Source organism: Gekko japonicus, unplaced genomic scaffold, assembly GCF_001447785.1.
Source record: "Gekko japonicus isolate JY-2015 unplaced genomic scaffold, Gekko_japonicus_V1.1 scaffold2535, whole genome shotgun sequence".
In the NCBI taxonomy this organism is placed as follows: domain Eukaryota; kingdom Metazoa; phylum Chordata; class Lepidosauria; order Squamata; family Gekkonidae; genus Gekko; species Gekko japonicus.
In genome coordinates, this window is record NW_015174349.1 from 234,743 (window position 1) to 246,510 (window position 11,768).

Consider the following 11,768-nt stretch of genomic DNA (forward strand, 5'->3'; position numbering starts at 1 on the left):
TCTGCTTCCTCCTGTCTCCCCAGCCCAGAAGGAGCCAGGCAGGGCCATATGACTGTGCCGTATTTCAGTTTGGACGGAGGGTGAGTTCCTTTGGGAGATGTCCTGGGAAGTCAATTGAGGCCCCTTCTCCATTTAGGAGCTCTGGACAGCTGCCTGAGCTGCTCGTGGCAAACCTGCCCATAACTTGAGAGGGAAAACGAATGTTTTTTGGCACCAGATTTCTCCCCCACCCCCCACCCCTGCAAACACCTCCCAGTTTCCTTGGCTTCCCCTTTAAGAGATTGGGAAGGATGCCAGGAGGTACTGGGGGTCAGGGTCGCCATGGCATTAGGAACCAGGCCTGAGACAGCTGCAGGGAAAGGGACAGTGCACTTCTCAATGCCCTGTGCGCTCTACATATTGTGGGAAAAGCTGTTGCATTCATCAATGTCAGGCACAGAGTTTGAATAAATTTGAATGCACTCAAGCGTGCTCCCTGCAGCTTTCTATAATATCACTTTCCAGTTTGAATATTTCACTTCTCTTTTTTTTAGATTTCTTTTTATCCACCTTTTCATCTCCTTCTCCCTGCCTTTCCCAAGGCACCCTGCAGCCCTGGCAGAGGCAAAACACCAGTGCCGGCCTGGCTGCACGGCGGGAGCTTTTGGCCCACTAGGATTCTGATGCCCACGGGACTGCATGGAAGTAAAGCCGTGGGTGACGGACACTCCTCCTTGGCTCACCCCAGCATAAGGCCTGAGTCTTCCAGAAGGTGCAGAAGATGGTCTGGGGGGTGTGGGGTGGAGAGCTCTAGTTTTCCCCATAGCCATTTCTCCAGACTCACAGGCTGCATATGGGGACTGATAGCACATCTCACCGTCTTTGTTTCTCATTCCCCCCCCAAGCCCCCAACCTGCTTTTCCATTCTAACATTTTTTTGGTAAATTTGATGGTTCTCTCCCCCCCCCCCCCAGCTGCACTGTTCATTTAAAATTGGCGGTCTACTCTGACAGGAGGGGTGGGGTCATGGCTTTGCGATTGAAACAAAGGCCATCCAATCACTGCCTTACGCAGCCCTGCTCCGAGAAGAGGGGGACGTTAACCCCAGATGGACTCTGGAGGGATGGCGGTGTTAGTGGCAAAATAAAGCCGAAGTCCTTCGGCTCCTTAGAGACCAACAACCTTAAACTTAAAGGTAGTTATATCCCTTGAGGATGAAGCAGAGTTAATGCCCCCCCCACCTCCTCAAGAAAGTGTGTGTGTGTGTGTGTGTGTCTGTGCATGCTCGTGAATGCGCGTGCTCAGACACCCCTCTATCTCTGTCATCTGGAGATCTGGGGTAATTCTGGGAGTTCTCCAGGCTCTACCCGGAGGTTGGCAACCCTACACAGTGCTGCTGGACCTGGCTAGAGGCAACAGCACCGCCTTCTGCTGACCCTGGAAAAAGCACTTCAGGTAGGACCTAATTAAAGGATATCCTTCTCAAGCCCAGGAGATTGGGGTAAAAGGTAAAGGTCCCCTTGCTCGGAAGCCAGTCGACTCCGACTCTAGGGTTGCGGTGCTCATCTCCGTTTCAAAGCCGAAGAGCCAGCGCTGTCCGAAGACGTTTCCGTGGTCATGTGGCCGGCATGACTAAACCCCAAGGCACACGGAATGCTATCTTCCCACTGAAGTGGAACCTATTTATCTACTTGCAATTTCTTGCTTTCAAACTGCTAGGTTGGCAGGAGCTGGAACTAGAGATGGGAGCTCACTCCGTCATGCGGCACACTCGGGTCTTGAACTGCTGAACTAGCGACCTTCCACAGCCTGCAGTTCAGCGTTCAGTTCAGGTGGGAAATACCTTTAGGTCACTTAGCAAAAAACTGGACTCAAGAGACATTCGTTGGAAGGGGGGATCCTTGTTTGTACAACAGGAAGCACCCCCCCTTCCACAGATTGACAGGCCAAAAGCACTTGCTTGCTGTTGTTATGGCTGGAGGTGGCATATCCGTTATCTGATGCTCTCATTCCTTGCCCAGGAGTTTGGTTTCAGACCGTCTGTTAAGAGAAGACGTGGAGAAAGGAGGGGGGGGGAGAGCAGGGAGCCAAGAGACGTTCCAGCTTCCACTGAGCAGAGCCTTCTCTCCCCGGCCTCTGTGTGTGTGTCTGTGTGTGTGCCTCTCTCTCTCTCTCCTGCTTCTCCTCCCCCTGTTTTTGATTTATATCCCATTACTTCGCCTGTTTGTGCCTTGCAGACATGAATTTTTCCCCCCTGACATCCCCTCCGCTGCAGCCACATCAAAATCTTTGATAAAATAATAGTCGTGGAGAGGTTTGCAGGGCTGTTTTTATGTTTCGTGGGATATAGACATCAATTAAAACACCCTGCGAGATCTGATCCATCGTTATTAATGGCATTAATGCTGGCACACCCCTCATATTAAGTCCTGCACGGTGGGGGATGCAGGGAATACGGGGCATGCACGGTTGGTGTGTGGGTGCCACTGAGCGGTGTGACTCAAATCGCAGGCGGTTGGGTACACAGACCCCCAATGCTACTGCTTCTTCGACCTGAAGCAGACAGTGATAGAGTAGGGTGGCCTCTGGAAGTTTTGTAGAGGGAGCATGACTATTTGGGCTCTGGCAACTGGTGAAATTCAGGTGACTGCTCTCGTCAAGGTGCACATGAGTGAGGGGCGTGGCCAAGCCTTTTGGGTACACATTGTCATTGCGCGGCTTATACAGGGGAAAGAGCTAGTGGAAGAAAGGACAGCGGAATACAGGGCCTGGAAAAGCCGGTTAACGGGAAACAGCCATGGAAAGAGTCTACCGCTTGGGCACGTGTCAAAATGTCCATACATGAATAACAGCAGGGTTGCTATCTTCCTACCAGGAGGGGGGAGGGCCCTTCATCTCCAGCTATAAAATGATTTATGCAGGGCCTTTTTGTTTTTTGAAAAAGAGGTGCTGGAACTCTCAAAGAGGGAAATGAAGTTTTCGATCTGTATACTGAATTTAAAAGAATTTTGTCAAAGAGGTTCCAGAACTCCGTTCCGGCGTCTTCCCCCAGAAAAAAAGCCCTGGATTCATGTGTTTGCTTGCTTGCTTCTTTAAAACAATTATTAGCTGCCTTTCTTCCTTGCGGAGCTCAAGGAGGATTACAACACAGATAGAATACATTAGGATTAGGGTTTGCATCATTTGGAGCCTTCTCCAATGTGGTGGGAGCCATCGGCTGCACCCACGTAGCCCTCATCGCCCCTTGGGAGGAGCCGCAGCTATGCCGTCATCAGCACCACTGGCGTAAAGTCCGTGGGGGCTGCGGGGCGCCAGCCTTCCCCCGAAATGTCCCAAAAGGTGCTAAGCCTCCCCCAGGGGCCACCGGTTCCTCCAGCCTGCCTTGCTCCCAGCTCCCCCACCTTTGAAAGCGGAGGGTTTCCCTAATTCCCTTCCGCGTTACAAGACTGAGTTCACCGGATGGGGGACTGGGAGGGAGGGAAGTCAGGGCGGGGGCTTGCTTCCAGCTAAGCTCCACCCCCAGCTCCTCCCAGCAGCCCTCACTGTTCTGGAAAGTAGCTGGTTGATTCCTATGGCCACCCAGGCACCTTCACGGACCTCGTGGGCAAGATCCCAGGCCGTGTCCCCGAAGCCCAGATCTTTGCTGCATCTGGCCTCGATCGCCTGTTGGCAACCTGGCCGGAGGGCAAAGGATGGCTCCCGGGTTAGTGTGGTGGGCATGTCTGGGTGGGCATACAGCAGAGGACACAACCCCTGACACCCCATCACGTGCCATTCCCTCCAGGGGCTGCCGTATCCTGAAGACGAGCTGCCAGACCGGGCAGCCTACAACCAAGCCTACCAGCAAACACACGTCGTCACCAAGTGGGCACTCGGGCAGTGGGAGATGCGATTCTGATGCACCCACCCCACAAAGGGCTGCAGAGCTATGCAACCTCTGGCAGTGGCAAAGCTGTTTGCAGTCTGTGCCATCATGTGGCAATGCCTCCCACCTCCCCTTGGTGGGGCCTGTATGAAGGGTCCGTGGGTGGGGGTATGGGACCCCCGTGCAGTCACTTGGGGCTTCTGCAAGGCAGGACTTCAGGGGACATCTCAAGCTGGCCTGTGTGTAGGCACACATCTGGTGGCAGAGGCGTTCCAATGGCCATGCCAGCAGGTGGGTGGCCTCCCCTTTCTTCAGCCCAGGCGGGGAATGACGGATCCGCTGGTGGCCCGTACATGACACCTGAACCCCGCTGTGGTATGTGGGGGAACCACTGGCCCGTATGGGTTTCCACCAAACGAGGGCTGGACCTCCCCCCTCCCCCAGCACATAAAACCTGAGCCCCATTTTGTCCAGGGTGTGTGTTGCTACCTGGCTAGGCAAGCAGCCCAATCCGTGGCTGTTGCAGGGCCCCCCTCCCCCGGCAGCTGCCTTGGGTGGGCCCCAACAAACTGCCTGGCGTGCGGCATCCATGTGCATCTGGGAGCCTGCTGCTCACCCCCGTGGCTGCTGGGCTTGGGAGGAGGAGACGCTGTGTCCAGTGCAGCTCGTTGTTACTGTGGTACACCCAGGGGAGGTATGGGGTAGGCAGTGTTCCCTCTAAGCTGAGTTAGTGTGCGCTAGCTCACTGTTTTTTAGCCTCTGGCTCACACATTTTTGTCTTAGCTCAGGAAGGGATGGCTCCAGAGCAAAGTGATTTATGCAGTAGCCAAATCACTCACTCACAACTTGCTCACAAGTTTAATGCCAGTAGCTCACAAAACGGAATTTTGCTCACAAGACTCCACAGCTTAGAGGGGGCATTGGTAGGGACTGGGAGCCCTGCTTACCTGTTCACACGTGGCTGCCCCTTGGGATCCCGGCAGAGGGCCTGATGTGCCTGCGCGGGCCAAAATCTGGGAGAGGTCAGTCACAGGGGCTGATTTCCCACAAGCTGCTGCTCCGCGCTCATTCCTCCCTTTATTATTTTTTTAATTTAACTTTCAGCTTATATACCGCTCGGACCCTGAAGGGTCTCTGAGCGGTTTACATATTATTTATAGTACCTATCTAGGGCCACATTAACAGGGGAGGTGATTGCCTACCAGCACCCAGGCAGCAGAACGGGCTCTTGTTGTTATTTGGCTTTCTTATTCCGGCGGGCTTAAGCTGTTGATATTTTTCCGGCGTTCTTCCTCCTGGCGCCATGGGGCTGGTCTTAGTTCAGCGGCTCCCCCGGTGGTTTCCTCTAGAGCGCGGTCACGCGCCAGTCACAGCCTCGGCTCCGTCCTGATGGCTCCACCGCACTACGCTGCCCGCCGCCGCGTCTCCATAGCTCTGCCTCCATCCTGGGTCCGCCGCTCGCACATGCTCACTGGGTCGCCCTGCCGTCGCTGTTTCTGCCATCGCCGTCACCGTCTGCTGCACACCCCTATGCCACCTAGGGCAGGTACCCAGTTTATCTACTCACGATTTTGTGCTTTACACTTACGCTTTCGAACCGCTGGGTGGGCAGGAGCTGGGACTGCGGCCAGGAGCTCACCCCGGCCGCGGTGGGTCTCGAACAGCCTTAATGGCTGTTCATAGATGTTACAGCAGGCGTTTTACTGCCTGCACCACCGCTCCCTAAGCCCCGATTGCACGTGTCAATTTCACACCATGTGCTGTGCGGCGCATATTGCTCCGCAGCTTTTCATGATCCCCCCCCCCCGCATCTACACAATCCTGTTTTTTGAGGATTGAGTAGATGTGAGGGAAATCGGGTGAAGCTGCGGGGCAAAATGCGGCCACACAGCACATGGTGTGAGATTGACACGTACGATGGGGGCAAAGGGAGGAACCAGCGCAGAGCAGCAGCCTGTGGGAAATCAGCCAGGGTGTGGATCTTGCTCTCCCTGTGGTTTACTCCCCCCAGCTGCTTGCCCAGCGGTGCTAGGTGCCCTGTCCGTCCTGTGCCCACTACCAGAGTGCGTGTGTGCTCCATTTAAATCTACATGGCAGGGAGCCAGGATGGGGTCCCAAAGAGGGTGCCACCGAAGCTGGGGGGGAGTGAATTTGAAGTTACCATGGCTGTCAATGGGCTACGATGCCATTTTTGCTGGCACAATTTTTCGACTGCTCGGGCAGGGGTGTTCCCAGGCTGAAAACAACTGAACGACGCCTAGGTGCTGCCACGACCCTGGAGTGTCCACATCGACACTGGTGGCAAGGTTTATGCTGTTGCTCCATCGGCATGCAGCTGCGGCACTCCTGAGCTGATGGGACTCAGTGGCGCTGCACCGCTAAGGCCATGCTCCAGTGCAAACTGCTCTTACTTAGGTGTAATCCTGAGTTACACTGGCGTAGGGATCAGTTGGGTCCCCAGTATTGCTCTGTTAGCTTTCAGATGGCAGGTTTTCACACTCAAGCTGATGTTTCCATTAAAATTCCATATTAATTTCTAAACTATTTCAAAGCTGGGCAGGCTAAAATGTGGCCACCCAATGCTCAGATGTAACCCTCAGCAGTGTTCCCTCTAAGCTGAGTTCATGTGAGCCAGCTCACAGGTTTTTAACCTCCGGCTCATACATTTTTGTCTCGGCTCAGGAAGGAAGGCTCCAGAGCAAACTAATTTATGCGGTAGCCAAATCACCTGCTCACAACTTTAATGCCAGTAGCTCACAAAGTAGAATTTTTGCTCACAGGACTCCATAGCTTGGAGGGAACATTGACCCTCAGGACTCAAGTCAATACCCTTTTGAACGGGTATTTTGCCTTTCTCTGGAATGACTGCCCAACCCAGTGTTCGTAGGCGCCACATAGGCAACTGGCCATGGGCATTCTTTCTGCTTTTTGTCCGTTCACTTTCTACCGTTTGTCGATTCACTTTGATCCGGAGTGTTTCAAACAATGTCTTTCCTTTCTCTCTAGCCTCCTGAACAATGAAGAACAGCAAGATCAACTTTGCAGTGGCTCAGTCGTTGCTGTCAGGCAGCTGAAGAGAAAGCTTTGAAAGATGGTCATGGCAAGTGAATTAGGAGGACTAATGTAATGTACCCAGTCCAGACAAGTCCAGAGACAAACGTCGAGCTTCGCTCCAAGAGACAATGGACTATGCGGATCCTAGCCCGCTCCAATCAGGGGGCTAGGTTCCCGGCCGAGAGCCTATGGGACTCTCGGCCACTGTAAATAACCTATAGGGAAGTAGGGGTGTGTTTTGGGTGGCGGTTTCTCGGTGGATATAAGCCGGCCTGCGAGCCGGCCAAAGTTGTCTTGTTCCGGATAGAATAAAGTACGCTTTGCTGAAATCACTCTCCGTTTGCGTACTTTTCGAAACAAAATCATCTACTGTGACATCTATAGACGTGCAGCCAGAAATTAGCCGACTACATGCATTCTGTATGGGAGTGTCCATCTACGGCCATATTGTAGAGTCTCATCCCCTTACAGCTTCCCCTGCCAGGGACCTCAGTCTGGTTTTACCTTCCTCCCTCCTTGCCGCATGTTCTAGTCACAAGTGAAAGAATTCCCAGTTTTGTTTGATTTTTTAACAGTTCCAGTTCTCTACTTTTTGCTGTTGATTTTGCAGAGTTGCTTGTGTTGTGTATGCTTGGTTGCATGGCTTTTATATGTGATTTAGGTGGTATTACACAATGTACATCATCTATACATATATATTTAACAGCTAAGGCACTATTAACATGGGAAAAAATGCTGTAATTGCACAGGAAATAGTGTGGGGGAAATGGAAAATGGAAGAAGAAGAAGAGGAGGAGGTGGAGGAGGAGGAGGAGGTGGTTGTATTTCTACGCCGCCCTTCACAACAGACACCCTGTGAGGCAGGTGGGGCTGAGAGAGCTCTCTTGAGAACTGCCCTTGAGAGAACAGCTCTGAGAGAACTTGTGACTGACCCAGGGTCACACCAGCAGCTGCAAGTGGAGGAGTGGGGAATCAAACCCAGTTCTCCCAGATTAGAGTCTGCACTCTACTGCTTCAGACCAACATGGCTGCTCACCTTGATCTACCTTGATAGAAACCGCCAGTTGGTGTAACAGACAACTGCAAAGAGAAACCAGAGAGAAATTCCTCTTTCGAAAGGGGGGGGGGAGGAATAGGATGAATCAGTGGCTGTATCAGAAAAAGGACATTCCAGTCCCCATAACAATCCTTGTGAAAATAGAGACCCACTGGTTTGATTTGTACCAGGAAGATGAGGAATTAAAACAGCAGGGATGAGAAATCTGAAACACTTCCTAGTTCCTGGACTCTGCCTGCTCCATCCATCTTTCTCGCAGGGCTTCTTCTTTCTTTTCCCGTGATGCCGCTTGCCTGTGGGACCCTGGTCCCTCCCCCATCTCCTTGGCACCACTCGGCTTCTGGGAACTCCAGTTTCACTCCCCAGCCCCCCCCCCCCCCGGGCAGCAGCCCTTTATGGCACCGACTTCCCTGCTGAGGGGCCTCCCCTCCCCAAACTCTGCCCTCCCCGAGGCTCGGCTCCCAAATCTCCAGGAATTCCCCAAGCTGGAGCTGGCCCCCCTAAGGACAGGACTGCCTCTGCAAAGCTTCATGTTGTGCAAAAGAGAGCCACCTGCCTTCTCGTGGGAGAGGCGGATCAGGGTCTGTGTCCTCACTGGTGGGCTACTGTGGTGCCCAGGCAGGAGGAAGCCATCTTCTCACTTGGCAGAGGCAAGAACAGTTAGCTCGTGATTCTGCAGCAGATGAAAGGTGCTTGCTCAATCATCCACGATGATCCGTGGCTCAGTGGTTTGAGTGGGGATCTGAACCTGAGTCTGAGCGGTCCTGGTCCAAGCCACTATCCACTACCCCGCAGTGACTCTTCAAGGATCATCCATCCCACTGACTTGGCTGCGGAGCAGAGAGAATTACTTTGCGGGGATGGGAGAAAGCAATCTGAGTTTCACAGCTGCCTTGGGGACTGTGGTGCTTCTGGGGAACTGATTCCGCTCTCAAGACCAGAGCTGGGCGTATTTGTTACGACGCAGACATCACAGAAATGCAATCCATCTCTCTCTGCTCTCTCAAGGGAACAGATTTTGTTCAGGTTGTTCCTAGAACATTCAACCATTTGGGGAAGTAGGAAGCTATGTGTAGAACTAGCAAACTTCCCCAAATAGCACTGTGGTTTACCTGACAGGATCCAAGGGGCCAGCTATTCCCCCGGCACGGCTTGAGACAACCACGATTTTGTAGTCCAGCTATTACTTATTATGATTGCAATAAGTGGGTTACAGGCTCTTGGCAGGAGCCCTCAGTCTGAAACGATCAGCGGAAAACAGAATTCAGGTAGGTGTGCAATTCACCACCTAATGATAATACCGTTCACCGCATAGGGTAAATATCACTAATATCTTAAATACATTCAACAGGTGCTGAAGATCAGGTGAGTAAAGAGGATGATAGTGATGATTCATCTTTTTATTAACAAAATTTGTATCCTGCCTTTCTGCCCTCACGAGGGCCACCAAGGCAGCTAACAATTTAAAACATACACAATAAAGTCACATTTTAAAACTATTAAAACCAACACCTCCCCTTTAAAAAAAACACATCACTAAAACAATTTTAAGAACAGAGTTAAAATACCTACAAAACATAAAGTACACAACAAACATGACTAACCAGGTAGGAGGTGATGAGGGTTGCAGTGTTCCCTCTAAGCTGAGTTAGTGTGAGTTGGCTCACAGTTTTTTAGCCTCTGGCTCACACATTTTTGTCTCAGCTCAGGAAGGCTGGGGCTCCAGAGCAAACTCATTCATGCAGTAGCCAAATGGCTCGCTCACGACTTTAATCCCAGGGGCTCACAGAGTAGGATTTTTGCTCACAGGACTCCACAGCTTAGAGGGAACATTGGTTACAGGTAGAGTGAACCCAACTGAAACTGCCCATCAATTCAGAAGCAGCAACAGAACAAGAGAAGAGGAAATCTCCAGGAGAGGCACAAGGAGCCCACAGAGTCTGCTCTTGGTTCCAGACCCTCTGCCTAACTAAGCTTCAAGAAAGATGCTGCCCAGATTCTAACAGGACGCGGAGGTCCATGGGGGGGAGGTTATGGTGGAAACTGAAGGTGCGGACAGCATTTTATTGTAAAAAATGCTCTGCCCTCTTCTTAGGGAAAGTTCACACAGGCCAGATATCGCGGGGGGGAGGTATGGCTAATTGCCCCAACGCAGTTTGATCCGCAATTACGCGATCAGACACGCCGGCGGCACACCACGGAGTAAGCTTTGTGAAAAGACTAATGTGTTTTCTGTGCATGGATGCTATGTGTGGTGTGCAGGAGAAGTCGAGCACCATATTAAGTGATAAGATACATGTCCCTTCAGGGAGAGATCCAGAGGAATTGTTCTCCTGAAGTTAATGATGTCAGAGAACACGTTTGAGTCCAGTGGCACCTGTAAGACATAAGAACATAAGAACATAAGAGATGCCAATGTTGGATCAGGCCAAAGGCCCATCCAGTCCAACACTCTGTATCCCACAGTGGCCAGAAATACCAGTGCCATCAGGAGGTCCACCAGTGGGGCCAGGACATTAGAAGCCCTCCCACTGTTGACCCCCCCCAAGCACCAAGATGACAGAGCATCCCAACAAAGACCAACAAAGTTTTATCCAAAGTATACTACTGCTTCAGACCAACCTGGCTACCCACCTGGATATACATTCAAGAGCTGTTAGACTGTTGGCACCATCAAAGCCCTTGTCCATCACCAGCAGTGGTTGTAGGCTACAAAAATAGAAAGGGAATGCTCTGTATTTGATTACAAACTTTAGAGGAGTGAAATGGAATAGTGCACTATGTCCAAGATCAAAGACAATTTTGACTTTATTGGGAAGTCTGGTTGTCAGCACTAAATCTAAGAAATTGATATTATCAAGACTCCATGTGGGCAAGATGGTTAACGGAAGATGCCTTTTATTTGCCTCCTAGGAGGTTACCTATTGGAATGTATGCCTCAAGACATTTCAAGGGCTTAAGCTACTTTTTAACATTTAGTGAAACAAGTTGTAGGAAATATATTTGTAAGCACTGATTTATCTTGAGGATGTTATTGCTTTAGGGAAAACATTGGAAGAGCATGAGGAGAGACTCTTAAAAGTATTGGATAGACTGGAAGTGTATGTATGACGGACCCCTGTATCTCCCTAACTTTCTGGCAGACTTTTCCCACCAAATCTTCAGTTCCCCTCAGTGATTGAGTCACCCTACGGTAGCATGTATATCTTCTCTATTTATATAAACTTGAAACTGCCTCACCCTTTGTTTTGATATTGGTTTAGGCTTTAGACTCAGTAAAGGAACATGAGGGAAAGACACGAGCTGTCCTACTTTATAAACCCTTGTGAAATGACACTGGAGGCAAATTAACGTTCAAAAACCACGTCAACCATTTTAGTAACTCTGTCAAAAAAGGAGATAAGGTTGGTCTGGCGTGACTTATTCTTGATAAACCCATGCTGGCTACTACCAATTAACTCATTCTGTTCAAGGTGCTCACAGACAGAGCGTTTAATAATCTGCTCTAGAATTTTCCCAGGTATTGATGTCAAACTGACAGGCCTGTAATTTCCCAGGTCCATCTTTTTTCCCTTCTTGAAGATTGGGACAACATTTGCTCTTCTCCAGTCTTCCGGCACAACACCAGTACTCCAGGACATCTCAAAGATTAGAGCCAGAGGCTCTGAAATAACATCTGCAATTTCTTTTAGCACCCTGGGATGCAAGCCATCCAGCCCTGGAGATTTGAAAGTATTTAAGGCAGCTAGATGTTCTCTAGCCAAAACCTTACACTGGACTGGCAGTCCTTCCTTTCTTCATATGCCCTGCATT